This window comes from Pteropus vampyrus, unplaced genomic scaffold (assembly GCF_000151845.1).
Source record: "Pteropus vampyrus isolate Shadow unplaced genomic scaffold, Pvam_2.0 Scaffold518, whole genome shotgun sequence".
Lineage (NCBI taxonomy): Eukaryota > Metazoa > Chordata > Mammalia > Chiroptera > Pteropodidae > Pteropus > Pteropus vampyrus.
In genome coordinates, this window is record NW_011889299.1 from 1218387 (window position 1) to 1241119 (window position 22733).

At 38.0% G+C, this 22733-nt stretch overlaps 1 protein-coding gene across 18 annotated transcripts in view; it reads left to right on the plus strand.

The window, feature by feature from the left end:
- The first annotated feature begins 545 nt into the window (after positions 1-545).
- Positions 546-22733, plus strand: part of HUWE1 (HECT, UBA and WWE domain containing 1, E3 ubiquitin protein ligase) — a 153150-nt gene continuing 130962 nt past the window's right edge. For 15 of the 18 annotated variants that reach the window (XR_002777818.1, XR_002777819.1, XM_011383418.2 and 12 more), the window contains exons 1-3: positions 546-673; positions 875-973; positions 6620-6756. The gene's annotated coding sequence lies outside the window, so the exon portion shown is untranslated. Of the gene's footprint in view, positions 674-874; positions 974-3063; positions 3334-3380; positions 3560-6619; positions 6757-22733 lie in introns of those variants that run through there. The other 3 variants (XM_011383419.2, XM_011383420.2, XM_023525023.1) reach the window with 3 other exon arrangements.

The following is a 22733-nucleotide window of genomic DNA, read 5'->3' on the forward strand; positions in this document are numbered from 1 at the left end:
TCACCCTCCAATTTCATTGTGCAACCCCAATGAAGCACAGTTTATAGTTAGGGGTATCTCCTACCAGATCCATTTCATTACTATGCATTTACAGATGCAGATACTCTATAAAACTCTTTGCCAATCTCACTGCCACCTCAAATAGTACCAAGAAGAAAAAGAAAGAGAATGTTTATTGAGGGTTTACTATGTGCCTGAAGTAAGTGTTCTAAGCCTTTGCCCTTATGAACTCACTGTGGTCGGCGCCCCGGTCGTCCCTCGCCCTCCATCCACACCTTGTCCCTGCCTGCCCTCTTGCCCCCCATTCTTCACAAGGCAGCCAGAGATTAATTGTTAAACGCAAATCAAATCAAATTCTGTCAACCTTCAGCGGCTTCCATCGTGCCTCGAATCAAATCCTAATTCCTTAGAGACCCTACTATCCTTCATGGTTGGGTTTGCTGGGCTGGCTCAGACACGGTCCCCTATTGGGGACCTGGCTTCTCCGCGAAGGAAGCGCCCTTCCAAGGGGCAGGGGCGGGGATTTTCGAGCTGGGGGGTGGAGCCTCGGATCTTGAGTGTGGAGAGCCATAAGGGGAGGCTTTTCGCGGAGGGCGAGCGAGGGGAGCCGGGCTAAAGCAGGGCTGTGGACCCGGCACTCTCCTGCGGGCCCCGCGGTGCTATTGCCGCTGAGGTGAGCATTTTCCCTCGGGTTTGGGGTGCGGGCTCTGCTTTCGTGGTCGTCCTCGGATTCTCGCTGGGGGTTGTTCCCACGGGACCCTGCGCGGAGGTGCGGAGGTAGCGGCCTTAGGGAGCCTGCGGGAGAGGCTGGTGAAGGGACCCGGAGGCCTGCCCCAGCACTCCCTCCACTTCGCCTTCTCTCCCCCTCCTCCAGGCCTTGGCCGGCGCCAGCGAAGAGCAAGCCGCATCTTCGGGGGCAGCGGGGCAGTGGCCAGCAGCGCGGCGAGACAGCGACTGACAGTGGGGATGCGAGGTACCGGCGTTAGCCATGTCCAAGTAGTCCTAGGGAGGGAGTAGAGGCCAGGCCTTCGGCGGTTCTCTCGTGGGTTCAAGGAAGACAGTCTCAGGGGAGGGGGAAGGTGAGGGGCGGGCGGGCCGGCTTCGCGGGTAACTACTAGGCATTGTATATGTATGTTTTGGGATCTAAACCGTACTATAACACACACGCATACATATTCATTTCGGCAAATTGCATTTTAAAAACTTAACAATATGCCTTGTAGATCTTTCTATATCAGAGAATCTCAATTTCTCTCATGTATAAACAGCTGCATTGTATGATTGTACTATATAGTTTATTTAACCATTTCCGGATTGATGTACATTAGCTTGTTTCCCCTTGGGGGGGGGAGGGGGCTGTTACAAGCAATGCTATAATGAATGGGTTTGTATATGTTTCATGCACATGTATGAGTATTTCTGTAGGAGAAATTCTTAGAAGAGTAATCGCTGGGTCAAAGTGTATATGCATTTTGAATTTTGATAGATTTATCCAAATCGCCATCCCAAAAGGCAATGTTAATTTACACTCTCCAATGTTGTACGAGAGTGCCCATTTTTCCACAGTTGTGCCAACACAAATTATTATCAATCTTTGTATTTTTCGCCAATTTAAAGGGCAAAAAAATGGTATGCCATTGTTTTAACTTGCATTTCTCTGATTACTACGGAAATTAAACATTTCTTATTTGCCGGTTTACAAAAGTAAATAGGCGAATATTAATAGAATAGTCTTCCTCTCTATAAGCAATAAGCATTTCGAAAATTTAATACTAGAAAAAACCCTATTCGCAATAGCAATAAAAACTAATAAAAATGCCTAGAAGTAAACTACAAAACTTTATTGAGGAATATAATAAAAGAACGTTTGCATACATGGAGAAAGAATACATGCTTCTGGATAAGAAGATTCAATTTTGTAGTGATGTCCATTTTTCCTGTTGCTTTATACAATTGATGTAATTTCAATAAATATATCAAGTTTTTGGAACTTAATATGATTCTAAAGTTCATCTGGAAAAAGATGGCTAAGAATAACGGAGAAAATAATCCTAAAAGATAATTAAAGATGGGGTTATTTATACTACTAGATATTAAAATGTACTCTAAAAGAACAATATTTAAATTAGAATGGACAGAACAATGTATTAGAATAGAAAAGCCCACGAATCGAGCCATATTGGATCCTAGGATTTATTGGAGAAACATTGTTGGCTAGACGTGGAAAAACTGCCATATCAAAAGCTACAAACACTCATTCCCCCCCCCCCCGCCCCCTAGGAAGCTTCAATTTTCCTTTGAGGGTAGACTCCTTTGTTTGGAGAAAACCACTTTATTAGATCTTTTCGTTATGTCAAGGTAAAGCCTCAGGAGTTAAAATTAGTGGCTTTGGAGCTATTACTAACGATGGGAGCCTTTAGATTAAGATGGATCCAGGTTAGCCTGCAGTGCGGCGAGGGAAGGAGTCTGGATGTTACTGGTCTTTAAAAAAATTTTTTTTCCCAATCTAAATGGGCTAAAACTGTTATGTCATTGTTTTCATTTGCATTTGCGTGCTTATTGTGAGATTGAACGTCTTTTATGTGTTAGTCCAGGATAATGAGATTCCTGGAGGCAGGTAACAATGGGGGACCCATTGCTCTTCTTACAGAACGTTTGGTTAATTGGTACAGGTCTGCCCAGAAGCATGAGAATAAACCGGTTGACTTCAAATTTTCCTCAAGCACTGGGCTCTAGACACCTTAGATCGGGGGCGGAGGCAGTTTTCAGGACATGGCCGAGATTTGGCGCTGAGCTGTGTCATCGCGAGGTTTGGCAGCCAGCACCGCAGTGGGTCGGAAACCTCGTGGTAGGCGAGATCCCTGCAGGACGGGAGGTTCCTCCCTTCCCCCCGAAAATCTCCCAGTCATTTTCGTGAAGCCCCGCCTCTCTCCTTTTTAGGAGAGAGCACCCAGTCTCGCGAGATCTCGTGTTTCCTAAAGGCTAGGCGCGGGCGGCATCCTGCGGTGATCTCAGAGTTCTCGCAGAGACTGAAACGTGATATCGCGATAGCTGTCAGGGCGCATGCGGAACCGGTGGCAGCAAATCGGCTCCGCCCCTCGGCTCTTCGCGAGGTTGTGCGTCATTTGCTTTTCGCTTAGCGTAAAGCGAGAACAGAGAGCCGTAGCGACTTCGGCTTTGGTGGGAGGAGGGGTCTGAGAAGGGCTGGGCTCAGGCTCTTCCCGTCCAGTAGAGGTTCTCGCGAGATTGTGCGGAGGCGGCCGCGGTTCGGCTACGGACTGCAACAGTCCTGGAGGCGACGACAGCGTCTTTAACTCGTGCTGTTCTTAGCCGGTGAGTTCTCGCGGGAGTGGGGTTACGTCCTCGTGGGATCCGTTGGCAGAGGTAGCTCGGAGGTGGGGGGGGAGCAGTGACTAGGGTCGGTCCGCTTGCTGTTAAGATGGCGGCGGAAGCTGCTGTCTGTCCGGCCAGGACCCTGGACTGAAGTGTTGGCTGTCCGCGTTTATGACGCCTCTCAGGTACCTGACATTAAGGAGGTGACGATCGGTGGGAAGCCCAGGTGCGGATAAACCGAGCTTTAGGTGAAGACCACCCTGCTTCTAGTCGATTAGAGCGACATCATTTCCCGGGCCTTAGCCGCGTGTGGGCCCGCCTATGTCCCATCAGTTGGTCAACGCCTCCGTTGTTGCCGCCGCAGTGGGCGGGAGTCCTAGAGTTCGTTGGGGAGTGGGGTCGGGGTTAGATTGGGCGGTGGGGGGGAAAGGGGTCTAACCTACGACAACTGGTTCTCTCCCCGCTACCTTTTTGTGAGCCCTCTGTTTCCCCCGCCCTGCGGCCTCCCAAAACAATCGCCTAGTTTTTCTTGAGTTGATGTGAGCTCTACTTCCTCAATTCCCTTGGTCTTTGAACTAAGATTTAGGGTTCAAACTTCGGTGCCTCTGACATACTCCCCCTTCCACCCTAATTCTGTCATCTGATCGAATCGTCCTCATTTACATAGGTATTTAAGGCTGTATTTAAGAGGGGGAGTCAAGAGTTTTTCCCTGTCATCTCTTGCCCAGCCCTCCTAAGGAAGGGCTTAGCCCAGGTCCCCTACCCTATCTCGTCTTCCTCTTCTATTGGTCCTCTTGACGCAGGTGTTTAATAGAGTCTTACCCATTCCCTGCATTTACTCCATCATAGTAGCCTTCTGTTTCCTTAAGTCTTCGCGCTTTATGACCCTGATCGAAGCAAAGGGCACCGATTTCTCCAACTCTGCATGCAGCTCGACCACTCTTAGGCGGAACAATGAATGAGTTGGTGATTGAATGATTGCAGTCTTCGCGACCTCTTCATTTTAGGGCTGTTAGCTTTCGCTTCCCCATAACACACCCCCACCACCACCACCCGAAAATAAAACTAAAAAGCTGTAAAGGATATTCTCCAGTAAACCAACTTTTTGTCTTTTTACTTGCCCCGCCATCTCCTGCGAAAGCTTGGGGAACTCCCCGCTTCCCTCCTTGCTCTGAGTTCCTGTGACCTCTTTCTTGGTCTGTGGACATCTATCATTGCTTCTGACCACCTCTTACGTGCTTCTCACTTCTTAATGCTTCTACTTCCTGTCCCCCATGCTCTTTTACTAGGAGCTGAATTCCCCATGTGCTAGAAAATAACTTTGATAGATTACCTCTTGCCTTTAATCATTGCTCTGTTCTACTCCCCGCATTCCACCATTAGTTCCCTATCATTTGTTTCCTTTTTAGATTACATGTTCAACATTGTTTTCTTTTAGTCTAAATGTTGCCTAGAGTGAGGAGACACCAACATTCCCAGTCAAAGGCAGCCCAGTATAGTGAAAATACTGTGTGCTTGAGATTCGTGTTGAACTTTGTAACCTTGGGCAAATTACTTTTCAGATTCCCAGTGTTCTTATTTGTATAATGGGGATAGTATATAGCACATGAAGTTACTAGAATTAGATACTTTGTAAAGTGCCTGGCTTATGGTAAGCACACTATAAATTGGTTACTTTTTCTTGGTGTAACAGTAGGTTGGCAGATGCACCTGTGTCATGGTAGTTTAATGACCTGGGAAAGAATACGAGATGTTGTTCCTTTAACTGTAATTTTTCGTATTATTTCTAGGCCAGTCCTATCATTTTTGTATTTTTTTCCTTAGACCAAACTGTCACCACTGGTTCCTGATGTTTGAATATGATTCCCACCTGTGTTAGCCTACTAGACTAGTCTAGGAATTTTAGTGCAAAATCACTATCCTGGAATGACCACCAGCTATAATTCTGTCAAGAAACAACTCCCCTTCCCCCAGGTGTTCTGCCTTTTAGAAGGGGTGCCTCATCCCTTGCCTCTTTCCTTCTTCCACTCCTTCAAAGGCAGTCTGCCCTGTCATTCATCCTGGATGAGATTTGGTGCCGTGCTTTTCATAGTTATAAAGGGAACTTATGCTAGCTAGTTTTCAAGTGTTCATATTGCCTTTCCCCTATCTCCTTTCTTTTGGTCCCTCAGTTCAGTGTGGGGATCTGCTATTTTGGTCTTACCTGGGCAGGATAATTCCTATCTGAGAGTTTAGAAAGGTTATTTGAGTTACTGCACTTCTTTTCCAAAGGGAATTACTGCCAGTTCTTTAATACATCATCTTTTGTTGTGTTTTTGCCGTTTTATGTTTTCCAACATTCTGTGTCCAATATGGAGATAGTTTTCTTACTGTTAATATTTTTATTTTGATTAGACCTGTATTAAAGTGGGTACTTTTTTCTAATTACCTTGGCTATATGGGTCATATGTTGGGGTTTGAAATTGGAATATGGTGGTGAAAAGTTTACCTAGGATTAAAAATTTACCATGGGTACCCATCTAGTAATTAACTATATGTGGACACTAGTTTTGAGCTTTAGAGTTTATTTAGTTTTAAGTGCTTTGGAAGTAATGAAATTTTCCTCCTTCATTGGAGGTCAGGGGATCACTTTCTGTTTTGAGATTTTTGTCTTGGTGTTCTTCACAATGGGTTAAAGCAATGATCAGAAATTAATTAAACCTTAACTTGACTCTTGTCATTCAAAACGAGAATAAATCTGAGAATGACAATTTAGGTGTGGCCTTAAAAGGTTTAATTTATTCTGGGTAGATCTCTGAGAAGAGAGGAAGAAGTGGAAATACCAGTTGAAAACTTTGTCTAAGGTTCAGTGGCAAAGTTCAATCTGAGTTTCTAGGGTGTTTATCATTTGTCTCCCAGTATGGCCAAGAAGCATGAAGGTGAACATTTTTTTTTATATGTGCAGTTTTTTTCCCCACCCAAAATAATACATTTAATACTGTCTTGATATCATACAGTGGGCATATAAAATGTTTTATAAAATAATCACTGTCTCCTAGAATTTCATTTGGGTTGAGAACTGAATTTTCAGGAGGTGGTGTCAGATGAGAAGAATTGTTTTTAGCTGTTGATTCTGGATTCTTATTACTTCTTAAAGCAGGTCCTGAAAAATGCAAATTGATATGTGAGGGCTATTGCTAAAGAAATAATAACTATGATTGTGTTTAAACACTGATATAATGGTTACCTTCCCCACACCCTAATAAATGTTTGTGTATCTCCCCCCACACACTTTTTTTTTTTGTAGGTCCTCCAGTAGTCTGACCTGAGTTGGTTAGCACTCCAGAGGAACCAGCAGACCAACTTGGTCAGGAAGGTTCAGAAAGCTGTTGGAGAAGTGTTGGTATTCAGCACCAGGATGAGTATGATTGGCTGTGATTTTAGGTTAGTTTTTCTAGATCTTTGTGGATAGTATTTGTATTTTACATCCTGGAATGGAGATGGTGGGGATGTGCATATTGCCATTCTGTAATTGAGCTACTTTGGTTTCTTTCATTGATCTGAAGTGGCACTGGCTGCTTCTTGCGTTTAAATGGAGCTCATTACTGAATTGAACTATTTGAAGGAATTTTGTTTGTACATGATTTTTTAAGTCACTTTGAGCATCATTCATAAAATAAAATTGCAAGATATTATGTCTAACCAATTTTTTAAGAGTTATGGAAAATTCAAACATACAAAAAAATTGGATGGTACAATGATTCCCTTGTGTACCTATCACCAGCTTTTAACAATTACCAACTTGTAGCCATTTTATTTCATCTATATTTCTACCTACTGTCCTCCTCAATTATTTTGAAATAAACCCGTTGTCATACTTTTTTATTTGTAAAAGATTTGTTATCTCTACAAGATAAGATTTCTATAGCCATAACCTCAAAACGATTATTACAGCTCAAAAACAATGATTTAAAAAAAATATATTATATGAAGCTCATGTTCAAATTTCACAGTGTGTTTGAATTAGGATCTGAAGAAAGTCCATTTATCACAAAGGATTGATATATCTCTTAAATCTATTTTAATTTGTAGATCCTCTCCCTTTTGTTTTTTTCTTCTGATTTATTTGTCGAAAAACTTGTCCTATAGTTTCCTCCACGTTTCGTGATTACATTCCAGTAGTGGTATCTAACCTATTCTTGCTAAGTTAAAGACCCTGGAGGACCCCATTATAATGGAACAATGGCAGTAATCTCCTGTATCCCAGTTGGAGTTGATACTGCTGGCCTAGGCACTATCCCAAAATAACTAGTCATGGATTCCTTTTTCTGTGGCAGTCTGTTTAATTGATACCTGACTTCAGTTCCATGTCTTGGCCCTGCTTACCGCTCCACATGAAAAGTAGGTGTCCTTGTGGAAGAAGCTAATGTTTCCTAGATAATGACCTGATTGTGCCTTTGGGGTTTTTCATTATGGTTTCAATTTCCTTAGGTGGTTTAGTTATTTTTATACTATCTTATAATGTTGCTTTTTATTCTTTCGATGTTGGTGTATCAGCCGCTCTGACCCATACATAACATCTAAGCTATTGAGACTTAGTGATGAGCTCCTCTGGCTGTAATACACTTTTTGAAATGGCAATGCTAAACAATTTTTGAGAATCTCTACTTTCTGATTTTTAGCTGTTATACTCAACTGTAGTTTTCCTGTTGTTATTTTTCATTTTATTTCTTCTGAAAATGATGTTCCCTCAACATAAAGTCCTTTAAACTGTTCATTTCTTTCCTTGTGTAGCATTGGCCATCCTGGGATCTACTGTATGTCTTTTTCATGGTCAAAACCTGAGAATGGAAGTTGGACACACAGGCTCCAGCCAGCCTTTGACTTAAGCACAAATGGGGGCAGAGCAAAGCCACTTGTGCCTATCTTTAAAGTGAGAATGATTGCAAGTCTAAGGGGCAGAGAGGGTAGAGGTCATGAATGAAAGTTTTTGAGGTATTTAGATGAAATATGATTGTGAATCACCAGTGCTATGGATCATGAGTTCAAGCTTTTCACTTCTTTGTTCATTAGTGGAGAAATCAGATCGCTAGTTGAAAATAGACTAAGTATTATTGAAGAAGCAATTTCTTGGGGATTACAGAGAAGTCATTCGTTTAACAAAAAAAAAAAAAATTCGAGTATATTGTATATAGTGATTAGATATTTACCCCTATACTGAGTTTTCTGTAGTTAGGAAGTTTCAACAAGGTCACTTAAACCTTCTAATCCTGAGTTTGTAAAACTAGGGTAATAAATGTAGATTTTTGGGACAGAGCTTTGCACACGGTAGGCATTTCGATATTTGAATTGTTTCCGGAGTTCTTCATAGCTATAATTTTACAATGGAAATGCTATTTTTTTTTTCTTTTGTTGTGTGTTTTCAACCTTGGGTTCAAAATATTATTGAAATGCCAAACTTGGTTTCTTTGAAAATATTTGCTCTTTACACTCCATGTTACCTCTCCTGAAGTTAGATTAAGTTATTAAAATCCGATATGTAGCTATAGTCATATTAGGTTGATTTACAGTGATCTCACCATCTATAAGGTTGACAGTCACAAGCACTTGGGTTCTGGGTGTTTTGCTATATTGTTCTCTGACTCGTTTCCTCAATGACTGGTTATGAGATGTTTATATGTTACCATCAGGGATTATTCAACTCAAAAGATTCTTTGGAAGCCTTCTCATTTGATGTGTCATCGAGGTTGAGTTACTAAAACTTGATGTACTTGTTGACCAACTTGGTCTTCTGGTTGTAGAAATGCTTTCAGATAGTGAAGGAGTGGCTCTCTGTGAGTAAAACAGCTATGGATTTTGTTTGGGCTGTTAACCTGAGCATTTTCAACTTTCAGTTTCCTTAAAAAGTTTTTAATCATTTGGCTTTAATAATTACAGTGGTGACATGACTTGATCTCAGAATGTGATTTTACAGAAGTTGGAATTTGTTTTAGTTTCTTATAAATGTATCATTAAACGTAAATTGGTATTGTAGATCGATCAGTCTGGATTGCTGATTGGGCTAGAAGAATATGAAATTATTTTTCAACTTTGAGATTCTGATTGTGTAATCTTAAAAGTTGAGGAAGCCATTTTTCCTTTTCAATAATCTTTAATATTTGAAAGGGACTTGGAGTAAGGAGATGCAAATTATTCTGGAATGACCTTTTAGTATAATCGTTTAGATTTTAAAGATTGATGTGAACACACTACCATTAATTTATATACCATCTTTAGCATAATCCAAGTTTTAAGTCCCTATAATTAGATATCATTGATAATTTCTCTGGAAATACTTGGATATATTGTTTTGGTGGCTGCTTATGTTTCGGAACACTTTTGGAAGATTGCTTTAAATGCTTTCATTATTTGCTGTGGTTATTTTCTTTCTTTCCTGTCTTTATAGTGAGGCATATTTTTCCTGATCTTTGCTTTATTACATTTTCCCAATTGAATTCTTATAGATGGAAGTACCTTTCAGCAGAGTGATTAAGAACACAGACTCTGGAGCCAGACTTCCTGGGTTCAAATTCTGACTCCATTTCTTACCAACTGTGTCATCTTATGCAAATTATTTAACGTCTGTGCCACAGTTCTTAATCTGTAAAATGGTAATAATAGTGTTACCTACCTCACAGCGTTTTTGGAACATCGGAATCACCTGAAAGGCTTGCTAAAACAGATTGCTGGTCTCCACCCCTAGAGTTTCTGATTCTGTAAGTCTGGGAGGGGCCTGAGAATTTGCATTTCCAGCAAGTTCCCAGGAGATGCTGATGGTCAGGGGAACCACTGGAATAGAACAATGCTTGGCACAGAGTGTTAACGTTTTTTTTTTTCTGGACTACTTTCTCAGTTCCTAAGTAAAAACACTACTCTTCTGTGCTGTACTGCCTTCATCTAGAATCCGTTTTGAAATCCTTTGTTGGAGTGGTTCTCAAAATGTGGTCCCCAGATCATTATCAGCAGCATCACCTGAGAGTCTGTCAGATATTCTGATTCTTGAGCTCCACCCTAGTCTTTATTTAAAACTGTGTCTTGGCTTAACTGGGGTGTCTTAAACTTCTAAACAGCATTATTGAGATATAATTCACATACCATACAATTCACCCATTTAAGGTGTACAATGGTTTTTAGTATGTTCACAGTTGTATAACCATTATCACATCAATTTTAGAACATTTTCTTCAGTCCTAAAGGAAACCTAGTACCCATTAGTAGTTACTTCCTTTCTCCCTCCCAACCACGCCAGTGCTTGGCAACCACTAATGTACCTTATGTCTCTATAGATTTGCCTGTTCTGGGAATTTCATACAAATGGAATTATACCATATGTAAGCAGTTTTAATGTGATTAAAATGTTTTCCTTTTATTGGAAACAAATAGAATGCGGATATGGAAAAGCACCCAAAAACAAATTTATAATCTAATAAATTATTTTAAACACTTTCGTAACTGTCACCCAAGTCAAGAAATAGAATTTTTCCTGTCACTCTAGAAGTTCTTCCATGTGCCAATCCCAATCACAGCATCCTCCCTCCCTGACTTTATAGTAATCATTTCTTTGCATTTTGTTATGGTTTTATCATCCAGTTGTGTATCCCTGGATAGTGTAATTTACTTTGTCCATTTTTAAAACTTGATCTGTCCTTTAAATATCTATAGCTTCCGTTTCTTCCTTTTTTCCTCCTATACTATATCTGCTGAGCTTAGGCCATTTGACCTGTAGCGTTTCCCACAAACTGAATTTTGCTGGTTTCGTATGCAGTACAGTTCAACATGTTCTTCTGTATTTTCTGCAAATTGACAGCTGGGTCCAGAGACTTTATAAATTCAGATTCATTCCCTTCGACAAAAATATTGGCAGTGCTGAGTTCATTCACATCATTCATTAGTTTGTGATGCTGTCTTGGAAATTTTTTTTTTGGACGTTAATAGCTGTTTAAGCTACCCAAAGCTTAGATCCATGACATTCTCTTCATTTTATTTTCATATGTTAGCTGGAATAATTTTGTAAGGTTGCTCAGTGATAAAATTTATACAAGAAGGGCAGGATAAATGCTCGATTTTTAATTTTTTTCTGGCCACTTACTAGTTCTATTACTTTGAGCAAGTTAAACCCTAATGTATCAGTTGCCTCATCTGGTGAAAATACCTTATTCATGGGGTTATTGAGATTAAATGAGAAAATGTAAGGTGTTAGCACACTGTAGGTGGTCAGTAGATGGTAATTTCTTTAACGTACTCTTTCGCTTAACCCCACCAACAGCTCAGAGATGGGCAGTCATGGTGGTGAAGTGATGGCCCATTAGCAAAGCCTGTCTGGACCCTTCGGGTCTGTGTTGGGGTCATCAGTGGTGGGTAGGAATGGGATTTGTTCTTTGGTCATTTGGGGCTAAGATTCTGGCCAGTGATAACCGAATGCTCTTCCATAGTAGTCTTTCACTTTGCCAAGCTTTAGAACTCAGATTCATACCCTCTGAAGGGTCTTACCCAGTTCTGTGGTGATGTGCAGTACATTGGTTGCCCTGATTTCCCTCCATCTACATAGCCCCCTGCTGTTCAAATTTGTTCTGTTCAAGGTCCTGTTATAACTTTAGTAACCCATAGGGAGTCTTCCTAATGGTCATCAGTATCACCACTATTAACATACTTGATTAGCACCATATATAACAGGTTAGAAAAGAGGTAAATATTCCTTTTAACATGATATGTTACCTAAAAAGTATAGCACTTGGCACATAGTAAATGCTCAATAAATTGGAAACCATTTTTTAAATTAATATATCTTCTTTAATATATATTAAATTAATAAACCTTCTCACATCTTACCTCTCCATTCAGTTCAACATGTGTTTACTGAATGTTTCTAAGTACAAGGGTCTAGGGACATAAAAGGAATGAGTTAGTCTCTGCCCTTGAGAAACTCACAATCCAAATAAGGACTCAATGAGATCATGTTTAAAGTTCTTTAGCCTTTTACTTTGTATTATCATTTCTTCCTCTGCTTTGTCGATGCATAATGTAACTTATTGTTTCTTAAAGTTCTTCTTAGCTCTGTATCCCTCCCTAGCCTTTGAGACTGCTGATATGTGAGAAAGCCTGCATTTGTCTTCTGTGTATACAGGGTAATAGCAAGAAAAACCTTTGGGCCAAGATCGGATTTCAAAGTGATACATATTGTGGTTGACACTACAATATCAGTTTATGGTCTTTAGAGGGACCTACACCTGGTCTTCAGCTTCTTTCTTGTTACTTTAACTGTCTTCTTTCTGCCTTCTCCCTTCCTCCCCTCTACCATCCCCCCCCCAGATATTTGCTACAGTAGTAATCTATCAAGTATGTAAAAAGAACTATACTTCACATAAACTAGGATTTGAGTAGGCCTAGGGTTTATCACTGAATTTTCATTCTCATCTATAAAATGATAATCAAAGAGCCTACTTCATAGACTGTTGTGAGCATTAAAGTGAAATTATGTATTTAAAAATGTTTATAGAGTGCCCTACAAAGATAAGGCCATTGTAATTTATGGAAAATAAATATTTAATAGCTATGTTACTTGGGGCAGATTACTTCATCACTGAGCCCGTTTCCTCATCCTTTAAATGGCTGTGATGATATCTCAAGTATTTGAGGACATACTCAATACTGCCAGATGCTGGGAATACAAAGATAAGCAACTGAAGAATGGAGGGCAGCATGGTCTTTTAGGAGAGGGAGACTCGTAAATTATACTTAAAGGGTTCGGTACAATAACATGAGTGAACAAAATGTGCTGTAGCAGTTTACAGGAGGGCATCAGAGAATGTCACAGTAATTTTGTTAGGGTTAAACAAGATATAGGAAAAGTAGTACATCATGGACTCAAAAATGTTATACAGATGAAGTTAGTTAAATGTGTCCCACATGAATCAATAGCCTCAGCCATTATTTCATTTCCTCACAAGGCTTGTACTTAAATGTGTTTATTTCTTTGAGCAAGAGTTTATGAACTGGGGTGTTATGTACTCCTATAGTAGAATACCCTGAAAGTAATACCTTTTAATCTAAAAGGATTATTTTCACTACTTTATCGTCATTTTTTAGTTTATATTACTTGAGTTAATTTAGGAAAAACTAAGAAATTTGTTCTTATTTTGGGAAAAGATTCCTCCTCCCATAACAATATTGTTACCATTAACATTTTGGTTGGTGTGTTCTCATCTTAATTATAAGAGTAACAATTTAGAAAATTTGGGACATACTTTTCCCAGAATAGGACCAAAAAATGTCTAATAACAAGAAAAGATACTCAAGCTAAACATCAGAAATGCAACACAAAAAGATCTTTCTTAACCAGAAGATTGGCAAAAAATAATTTGGCAACATCAAGTCATAGCAAAAAATATAGAGGAAAGTCTGTTCTTGTAATACTGTCCACAAATGGTATAAATTAATTCAGCTATTTTGGAGATAATTTTTGCAAGTTGCAAGATATTATATAGTATATGATGGCTATTAATAGTTTTTTTTTTTTAAACAGAGTAAACTGATTATTTGGGAGGAGTAGTCAAGGGAAACTTGAGCTCGTTCTGTAATATTTGCATTTCTGTTCCTGAGAAATTTAAAATACACCGAAGGGTACAGAGAACAATGTTATAAAAACTTTTCCTTACCACTTCCCCCTCCGAATTGATCATTTTTAACATTTTTGCCTCCAAGTCTTTAAGGGGGGAGGTAATATAGGTAAAAGGGAAATACTTTTTAATAATAATTTAACCCTGTGATCATTACCATGAATTGCTTGAATTTTTTGTATTGAGAGAATGGTATAAATTACTCACGTAAATAGAACTTCAAAAACAATGTGATGTCCACACAACAATCTGTTATTACTTGTGTAGTATTAAATTTGCATACTACTTTAGAGTTTGTAAAATCACTTCATAAGAATGCTTTGGGAATGAGTCTTTATTTAGTCATTTGTTCATTTTGTTTTAACTTGTTTGAAAATGATTTCCTAACTTTATTTTTAAATAATAGTCTTCATGTGACTGTAGAAGTATACGAAGCTTATTGTTGAAAAATACAGATAAGCACAGAAATTTCCTGAAATCCTACCTGTCAGAGATAAATACTATTAACATGTTGGCATATAGTATATTCTTCCAAGGCTTTTTTTATGCCTGTGTAGCATAAACAATTTTTTTCAAAAATATTTTTTTAAATGTAATTCATTTCCTTCCTAACAACTTATTATGGAAATTTTTAAGCATAAAAATGCTGTGAAAAGAGCACAATGAGCATCTGTATATCATCAGCTATATCCAACAGTTAAGAATTTGCCATTTGGTTTGTATGTACATATGTGTCTTTAATTTTTCTGAAGCACGTGAAGTAAGAATGATATTCATCCTTAAATCCTTCAGCATACATGTTTTAAGAGTAAGGACCTACACAACCACAATACCATTATCACACCTAGGGAATTTGTTCTTTTTTTTAATATCTAATATCCAGTTCATATTCAGATTTCCCCAGTTTTTCACAAATGGTATTTTTAAATTTGCTGTTCCTACCTAATATATCGACCCTTGTTCCCTGTCATAATGTTCCCTTTATAATGTCTTTAATGACTACATTATATTCTATTGTGTGCATGATTTATAATTTATTAATCAGTTTCCTGTATTCAACCTTTTATGATCTTAAACAGTGCATTCTAGCACACAGTAGTCATTTGGTAAATAAGTGTTGAATGAAGGAAAGAAGCAGAGAAATATCTTAATAGAGAAATCTTTGTGACATCCCTGTTTATTTCCTTAAGAAATTTCTAGAACTGAATGCACAAATGTAAGACTTTTTAACACTGTCAAATCATCCTTTAGAAAGACTATCCACTGTTCACTGTGGTATGTTTAATATATAATCCATGTTGATTTACAATATGACAGCACCTCAGGGCAAGCCTCGGTACTTTAGTATTTGAGAAGAGCATAAATCGGGGTAGATCCAGTATCAGTCATTCCTATAGAGGGCTCTTTCCTTATACCTGTATCTGCTGCCACATTTTACAGAGGCTAGTTTGACTCCTCCAACCTTGCAATCTAACGACCTAATCTGGGGGTCCAGTTCCCTGCTCCTCAGATTTCCTTAATTATCTTGGCGAGGCCAGCCTTAAAAGGAAGTATATTCTGGAGAGGTGCAGATATCACTTGAAGATAATGTTTTACATAGAGCACTTTAGATTTTTGCTTTTTAAAAGTAAAGGCAGACTGCCTGCATGAGTGAATTTAAATCTCTTACCTCCAGCAAAACAAATTACCAGTGGCTTTAAAATGATAATCTCTTTTTCCAAAAGAAGAGTTGGAGAAGACCCTGTATTTCATATTAGCCATATCAAACTCCTTATAGGCCCAGATTAGGGGAAATGACTCATTTAAGGTAATATGGCTGGTTAGTATTGGAGTCGGGCATTGAACCCAGGTTACTTAGTCCAGTTTTGTTTCTTCTGTACTATATCTTTTCTTAAAACTGAACTTCTGTTTCTAAATGTGCCAGCGGGTGTCATCCATGGAATTGCAGAATAAGTGGCCCCCTTCCAATAAAAAAGTTACCCCCCAAATGGGGGAAATTTAAGGAAGTATAAATGAACAAGTCAAAAGTCCAAAGAATGCCCTTTTGACTATGGTTATTGCTTTTCAGCCTGAGGTCAAATTGGAACTTTTTCATGGGACATTTTGATTTGGCTCTGTGTTTTCATGTATATTTATGGATGCTGTAAACTGTAGATAGGACTGAATTTTCTGCTTGTAAAACTTTCAAATTAAAGTGACATTTTTCTAAGCCTATCTTTTTTTCTTCTTTCAGTTGTTTTAAATTACAAAAATAACATGTTGTAAATTTTAAAGATTCAAACAAACATTTTGGTTAAAAATTAGTCTCCCCTCAAATGACAATCTTTTTTTATTCATGCCACACCTAGAAGTATGTTACTAATTTATATATATTTTATACCTTTTACCTACTATCCTTATCCATTTGTGTACTGTGCATATTTTCATGTTAGAACACATGGCTGGACTATTTCTTTTAATGTTTGCATTGCATTCCAAAGCATGGGTTTGCTGTAATTTAATCATTCCATTTTGTTGGCTCTTAGAAGTAGGATTCATTCTGGGTCATTTAAATTTTTGATAAGTACTGCCAAAATGACCTCCAGAAAGGCTATATATAGTATTGAATTTCCATTTCCACCAGCAGTGTCTGTGAGCGCCCTTTTCTCCACCTATATCTGCCAAGGCAAGATGTTGATCTTTTTTATTTTAACTAGTCTGATGAGCAAGAAATAGCGCCTTCTTGCTTTGATTAGCATTTTTATAATTAAGCAAATGTTTATATTCTCTGCACATTGCAAATTCATGCCCTTTTACTTGGTTTTCAGTCTTACTTGGTTTTCAGTCTTAAGATTATTTGTCTTACTGAGTTTCGGGAGTTCTTTGTATATTAGAAATACTAACCCTTTATCCTATTGCTGATATTTTGTTTATGGTTTAGAATTTTTATGTAGTCAAATGTGCCCCTTTTTTCTTTCCTTTTTGGTTTCTAGGTTGTGTAATTTGCTTGAAAGATCTTTGCCAAGATTCCAAGAATCTTTCCCTATATTATTTTCTAATACTTCTACAGTTTAGCTTTTTATGTTTAATAGTGTGAAGTAGGTGTGTGCTTTTATTTTCATCCAGATGGTTAGCCAGTTGCTCCTGTTCTCTATCTTGGAAAAAAAATATTTGATCTTTTTAAATATGCTCAGCTTAAAAGTAAATTATTTGGAAAAGTGTATTTCGTTTTTTTAAAAAGTTGGGATTTTTGCCAAATAGAAAACTGGCTTGGTTGCTCTTTGCTCTCTAATTTTGAGAATAATTCAGATTGTTCATGTTTAATACTTACCATTTATCTTGATTTGAAAGCAGGGTGTTATAATAACTAAAGAGTCTCAGTTATTATTCCCATTTTATGTATGTTTGAGACCCAGATTGTCCTAAGGTCACAAAGTCAATTGGTGGCAGGGAAATACACTACTTTTGCATATTGTTCATTTTCAGTAAACACCTTTCATGTTGTAGATACAAATATTTTAAAGCAGCAGATTGTTTACATTGTTTGGGTTATTTAAAGAACATTGGAATTGATTATAGGCCAGGCTTTGTGTGGTACCATGCAATTTACTCAAACAGAGCCAGTTATGTCTGTATGCTGGGACATGATCTTTTTTCTAAAGGCTCTGTTTTAAAACTTTATCAATGAACTAATTTGATCCTTACAACAAACCTGTGAAGTTGAAATTATTTTCATCATTCTGAAAGGAGTTTGATATCACTTTGATAATTGCTACAAATAACTTTTTCTTTTGAAACACATAAAAGAATCTTTGTCTCTGTTCCTTCCAAATTCATTTGAACCAGCTCAGAATAATTGAGATACACTTAATATCTCTGGTTGTTAGGTGGCATGGCCCAAATATTGTTGAGTAGACTAACTATAACTAACTTGAGAATGAGACCTGGAGCTTCCCAGTCTGGTCATCAAAGTTAAGTTTAGCTTTTTGGTTCATGTTAGTACTTAAGGCTAACAGTCTGGAGATTAACATATTACTATATATGTTTTCCTCCATATGCAGATAACATGTAGAAGGGTTGAAAAGACCAGCTCTCTTTCGCTTTTGATCGCGTGTGCGCGCGCGCGTGGGTGTGTGTGTAGAGAGAGAGAGTGCACGTGAGCACGAGTGATCTAGCATAAAATTGCTGCCCTTTAATCTGGAGCTAAAAGAAATAAACAAATAATATGGCTTATTCTTTACCAGGCACAATCCTATGAGATAGATTGTTTATTTTACAGAGGTTACTGACTGGTATACTAACTTGTCTAAGATCATAGAGCCAGTAAATGGAATTTAATCTCAGTTCTGTCTTGACTTCTGGGCCTTTCCGTTATGCTGTTGCCCTCTACTTCATTTTGACTTTCTTCCAGTAGTATTCTTCAGTCTCTAAATTAAAAAAAATAATCAACACATGTATGGTAGCAAATACCTTACTGAGATTTCTCCTCTCCACGATATATCTTTTGTCAGAATATTTTGTCATTAAAACCTAGCTTTTATTTAGAGATATACTCAGTCTAGCTTTTCCATAGAAAGTTTGTGCCTTTTCTACCTTCAGGATAGAGGATTTTTTATCCAGGAATAAAGAATTCCCCCTTACATATAGAGGAGGTTTAATCTTTAAAGGTGTTGTATATTTTCTTAAAACTCAGGATATGACAGAATTGGAGCTGAATAATGCAAAAGGATTGGAATTCTACTTTTTTGGTTTCTTGTACTGTCTTTATTGTATTTGACAGCCTATCATGTGGCTTTAGGGGAAATAGAAATACTTTACGCCTGTGTTCCATAAATGAAAATGAAAACATCATAGTGGTTAAGCAGACATTGTCTTGGAGATCTTTTTGTGAAATGATGGTTCCTAATGTTTTTCAAGTTATGGATCTCTTTAAGAAGCCAATAAAAGCTATCAGTTATCGTCCTAGAAAAATAACATATGCAAAAGTTTTCCATAGAATTTCAGGATTTTTATGGTGAGCCTTCAGTATAGGACAAGAAAAAAATCTAAAGATTTCTCCACATGTCTTTAAGAGGCTATCCAAATTACTATGTTGTTCTTATATTTCCTACTGTATATATGTTTTTAGACTAAAGGTGAAATTGGGCTAATTGTTTTACTTTTGCTAACGGTGTCTTCTGCTTAATGCAACTTTAATCTCTAAAAATCCAAATTTTTAAAACCAGGATTATGGCTGGTGTTATGTAAGGATTTATCTTATGTATTGTATTGATCTTGTAACTGTTTATTTCCAGCTTTGCTTTGGCCACTAGGAAGTTGTAATTTAATTGTGCATTTTTGTGTACTGACTTTCATTGCTTTTATATTAGCATTGCTTCTAATCTTCCTTTTTCTCTGATTTTTTTTAACATTTTTGTACACATAGCTAGTTATCTCATAGCACCCATCGCAATGCCTCACGCATCTTCTGTTCATTTATATAGTATTTGTTGATTGGAAAGATACAGATTGAATAAATTGTATAAATTGGTTTTCTCAGTTGAAAATTTCACCAAAAGAGTTTAATGTGACTTAGATTTTTTTTTTTTTAGCTTCATTAAATATTTGTTGGATAGTTGTTCATTTATGAATATACTAAGTGACAGTTTCTATGCTGGTGACAGGAATGCAAAGATAAATAGACACAGTCCCACTCATGCAGAACTCATTCCTGTGGTGTTGATTGAGGGTATGTGCAGGGTACAGAGGAGGGAGAGATCGATTTTACTTGGGAAGGGGGATATCTGAAATAGCTTCATAGAGGAGGTGATGTTAAGCTGAGCTCTAGGGGATATGGTGAGAGCAGCTGTTTTTGCAGAGAGCAAAATTTGAGTCAGGGTATCAAAAGTCTTGAATGTTAAGGAAACTAAAAAGCTTGATATGGTTAAAGCATGTGGGGGAACCGAGGGGAATATTATGTAATGGCCCTGGTAAGTGGTAAACAGGGACTAGATCCTAGAGGTCTTGGATGCTGGGTTAGGTAAGGAGTTTGCACTTGATAATGTAGGTAGATTTTGAGTTTGAGGAAGATTGCTCTGGCAGCAATGTGGAGGATGGAATGGAGAGATCTAGCAGGATAAAGTCTTACTTCAAAATATTTTTAATTTATGGGCTTTTCAAACACAAGTTAGAAAATATTGTGTGACAAACCCCCATGTACCTGTTACCCAGCTTCAACAGTTATCAACACGTGGCTATTCTTGTTTTATTTAGACTTCACTCCCTCCCTAATTATTTAAAAATTACTGTGTAACAAATTGGCAAATCATAATAATATCTAACAAAGTGCCTCAAGTTTGGCTGTGCAGCTAAAGCACCTAAATAGCTTGGAAAAAAAAGTTCCCACATATGTACTGAGTTAGATATTTGTATGGCCAGACACTTTTAGTTTTCAAAATAAGTCTTGGTTGATTTTGCACAGCAAGTGTTGAGAACTACAGATTTATTTTAAGATAATTTTCAGGTAGATAGACTTCTGATGGATGTGTTTTCCTGACCTCACTGAATGCCACCTGTGGCTATTCTACATGAAGTGCACCTATTAAATAGTGGCAGGCTTTTCTGTGGTTAAGTTCTTGACATTTGAATATAGAGTACTGGTTTAAAGACTGATGTCTTAAACTTCTGTTAGAGGTGGGCAAGACTTGAAAAAGCACTTGAATCTTTGACATTGGATGTGTTGGATAGGGAATAACCCAGTCAGTGTTGTTATTGATCTTGTGTGCCAAATCCAGCCACAAGGAAGGAAGGGTAAGGGCGACAGATTATTCTTACAGGGTAGACTGGGGTTATTCTAAGCATCAATTTAAAATGTGTAGAGTAGGAGTCTTTCCTTAATTTGCATAACTTTGACAGCAGTCATTGCTGTTTTTATTTTTTGTTGGGAATGCTAAGAAGGGCTCTTTGGCATGCTGGCATTTCCTCTTTACTGGCAAAACTGATCTACAACTTTGGTGAGCTCTGTTGTGTTGCCAAATTCTTTTGATGTCAGTTTCTCTAAGTAATTGGGAGTAATGACCAGAAGGATAACTTCTGAATCTGCAGCTTCCCAGGACAGTAGGGTAGAAGATGTATAGGAAGGAGATGCATTCTGACATCTTTCATTTATCTAAAGTCACTGCTGGAGGTATCAGATTCCTCTCTCTTTGAGTATATTGAAGTGCAGAAAAGCACCAAGAGCAAGCCTATACACTTACCTGAGGTATAGTGTTTTCAGGTTTTAAAGAAGAGATTCTGTTTAGGTATTTCTGCAGATAATTTCCAGATTTGTCTTGGGTGAGTAAAGGCTATTCCTCAGTTACTTTATTATTATTGTGTGTGTGTTTTCCTTAACAGCAGCAAACATTAGGCAGTTACTATGCACTATTTTTTCTGCATGCAGTTTTTAAAATTAAATTTATTGGGGGTAATATTGATTAATAATAATTTTCAAGTGTACAACATAATTTAGCATCTGTATACTCTATCAGTTGCTTTATTATTACATCTTATCAGTATCCAATAAAATCCAGGTCACCAATACTTGGGGTCATGTTTTATGTGGTCTAGGATAGGGATATTGATGTCTGTAGGTGGGGGGTGGCAGGGTAGATTGTGCATATAGATATTTCGTGTACTGTGGAGTTGTGGAGCAAATTTGATGTGAATCCAGATTATGCCACCTACTGGGTACGTGACTACTCTTGGCTTCAGTAAACTGAGAACAGCCTTCATTTCCAAGTTGTTTTAGAGATAATGCATAATAGATGGTCAGTAAATGTTAGCTGTTGTTATGGTAAATGGATTCTCAGCCTATTTATTGGGTGAATATTAATGTAAATAATCAAGCAATAGACTAAATGGAAAGGCCTGACAATCTGGTGGTATCCCCTTTAACAAATCAGTTAATGTTATGTCTGTGCTTCTGTAATCAAATAATGAATAGCTGCCTGGGTTTCAAGATTCGGCTTGCTGCTTCCTGACATGATAGATGGTCCAGACAGTTCTCACTTTCAGAGACTGCAGAGAGGCAAAGGAAATCACTTACTACAAGGCAAAAATAATCGAGTATTTTGCTTTGTGGCACGTTGGAGTTTAGTGTTTTTTAAGCATTTTTGATTAAAAACTGCCATAAAGCTTTTCCATGCTTTCGGGGAATTTTAGGCTGACTTTGATTGATCTACACTCCGATACATGTTGCAGCAGTTCTTAACCTACCAATAATGAACCAAGTCAATAAATATTGAGTGCTCGCTGTGTGCCAAACTTAAGGATCAAGGAGCAAAAAGCATAGGAAAGACGCTCCAAGAGCAGGCAGCAGCCAATCCAAGGTATTTGTTTAGATAATATTGTTCTTAATTTGATGCATGCCCTTTGGCTCAGGGGTCGCTGTTTTCTACCTTAAGAAAAATTGTACAAAAGAAAAATTCTCGTAAATGGATGCATGATTGTAGAAAATATGGAAAGATCTGAAAAGCATGAAGCATAAATAAAACTGTGTTATCCTGCCACCTAGAGGCAACCACTGATAATGTTTGTTTCTTCCCTTCCCAACCCTGTGGCAGACATTTTCTCATTAATAGTCAGGGAAGTGATTGGTACAGGTTACAATATAAGCACATAGGAAGGGACACTCAGTCAAGTTTTAATAGATTGGGGAGAGGATTGTCCTAATTCTGGTTAGTATTTGTGCTATTCATAATAAGTGTTCATTATGTTAAGGGGAAATAGTGAGAGGCCAACAGTATCCTACCCTTAAGTTTCTTAGGG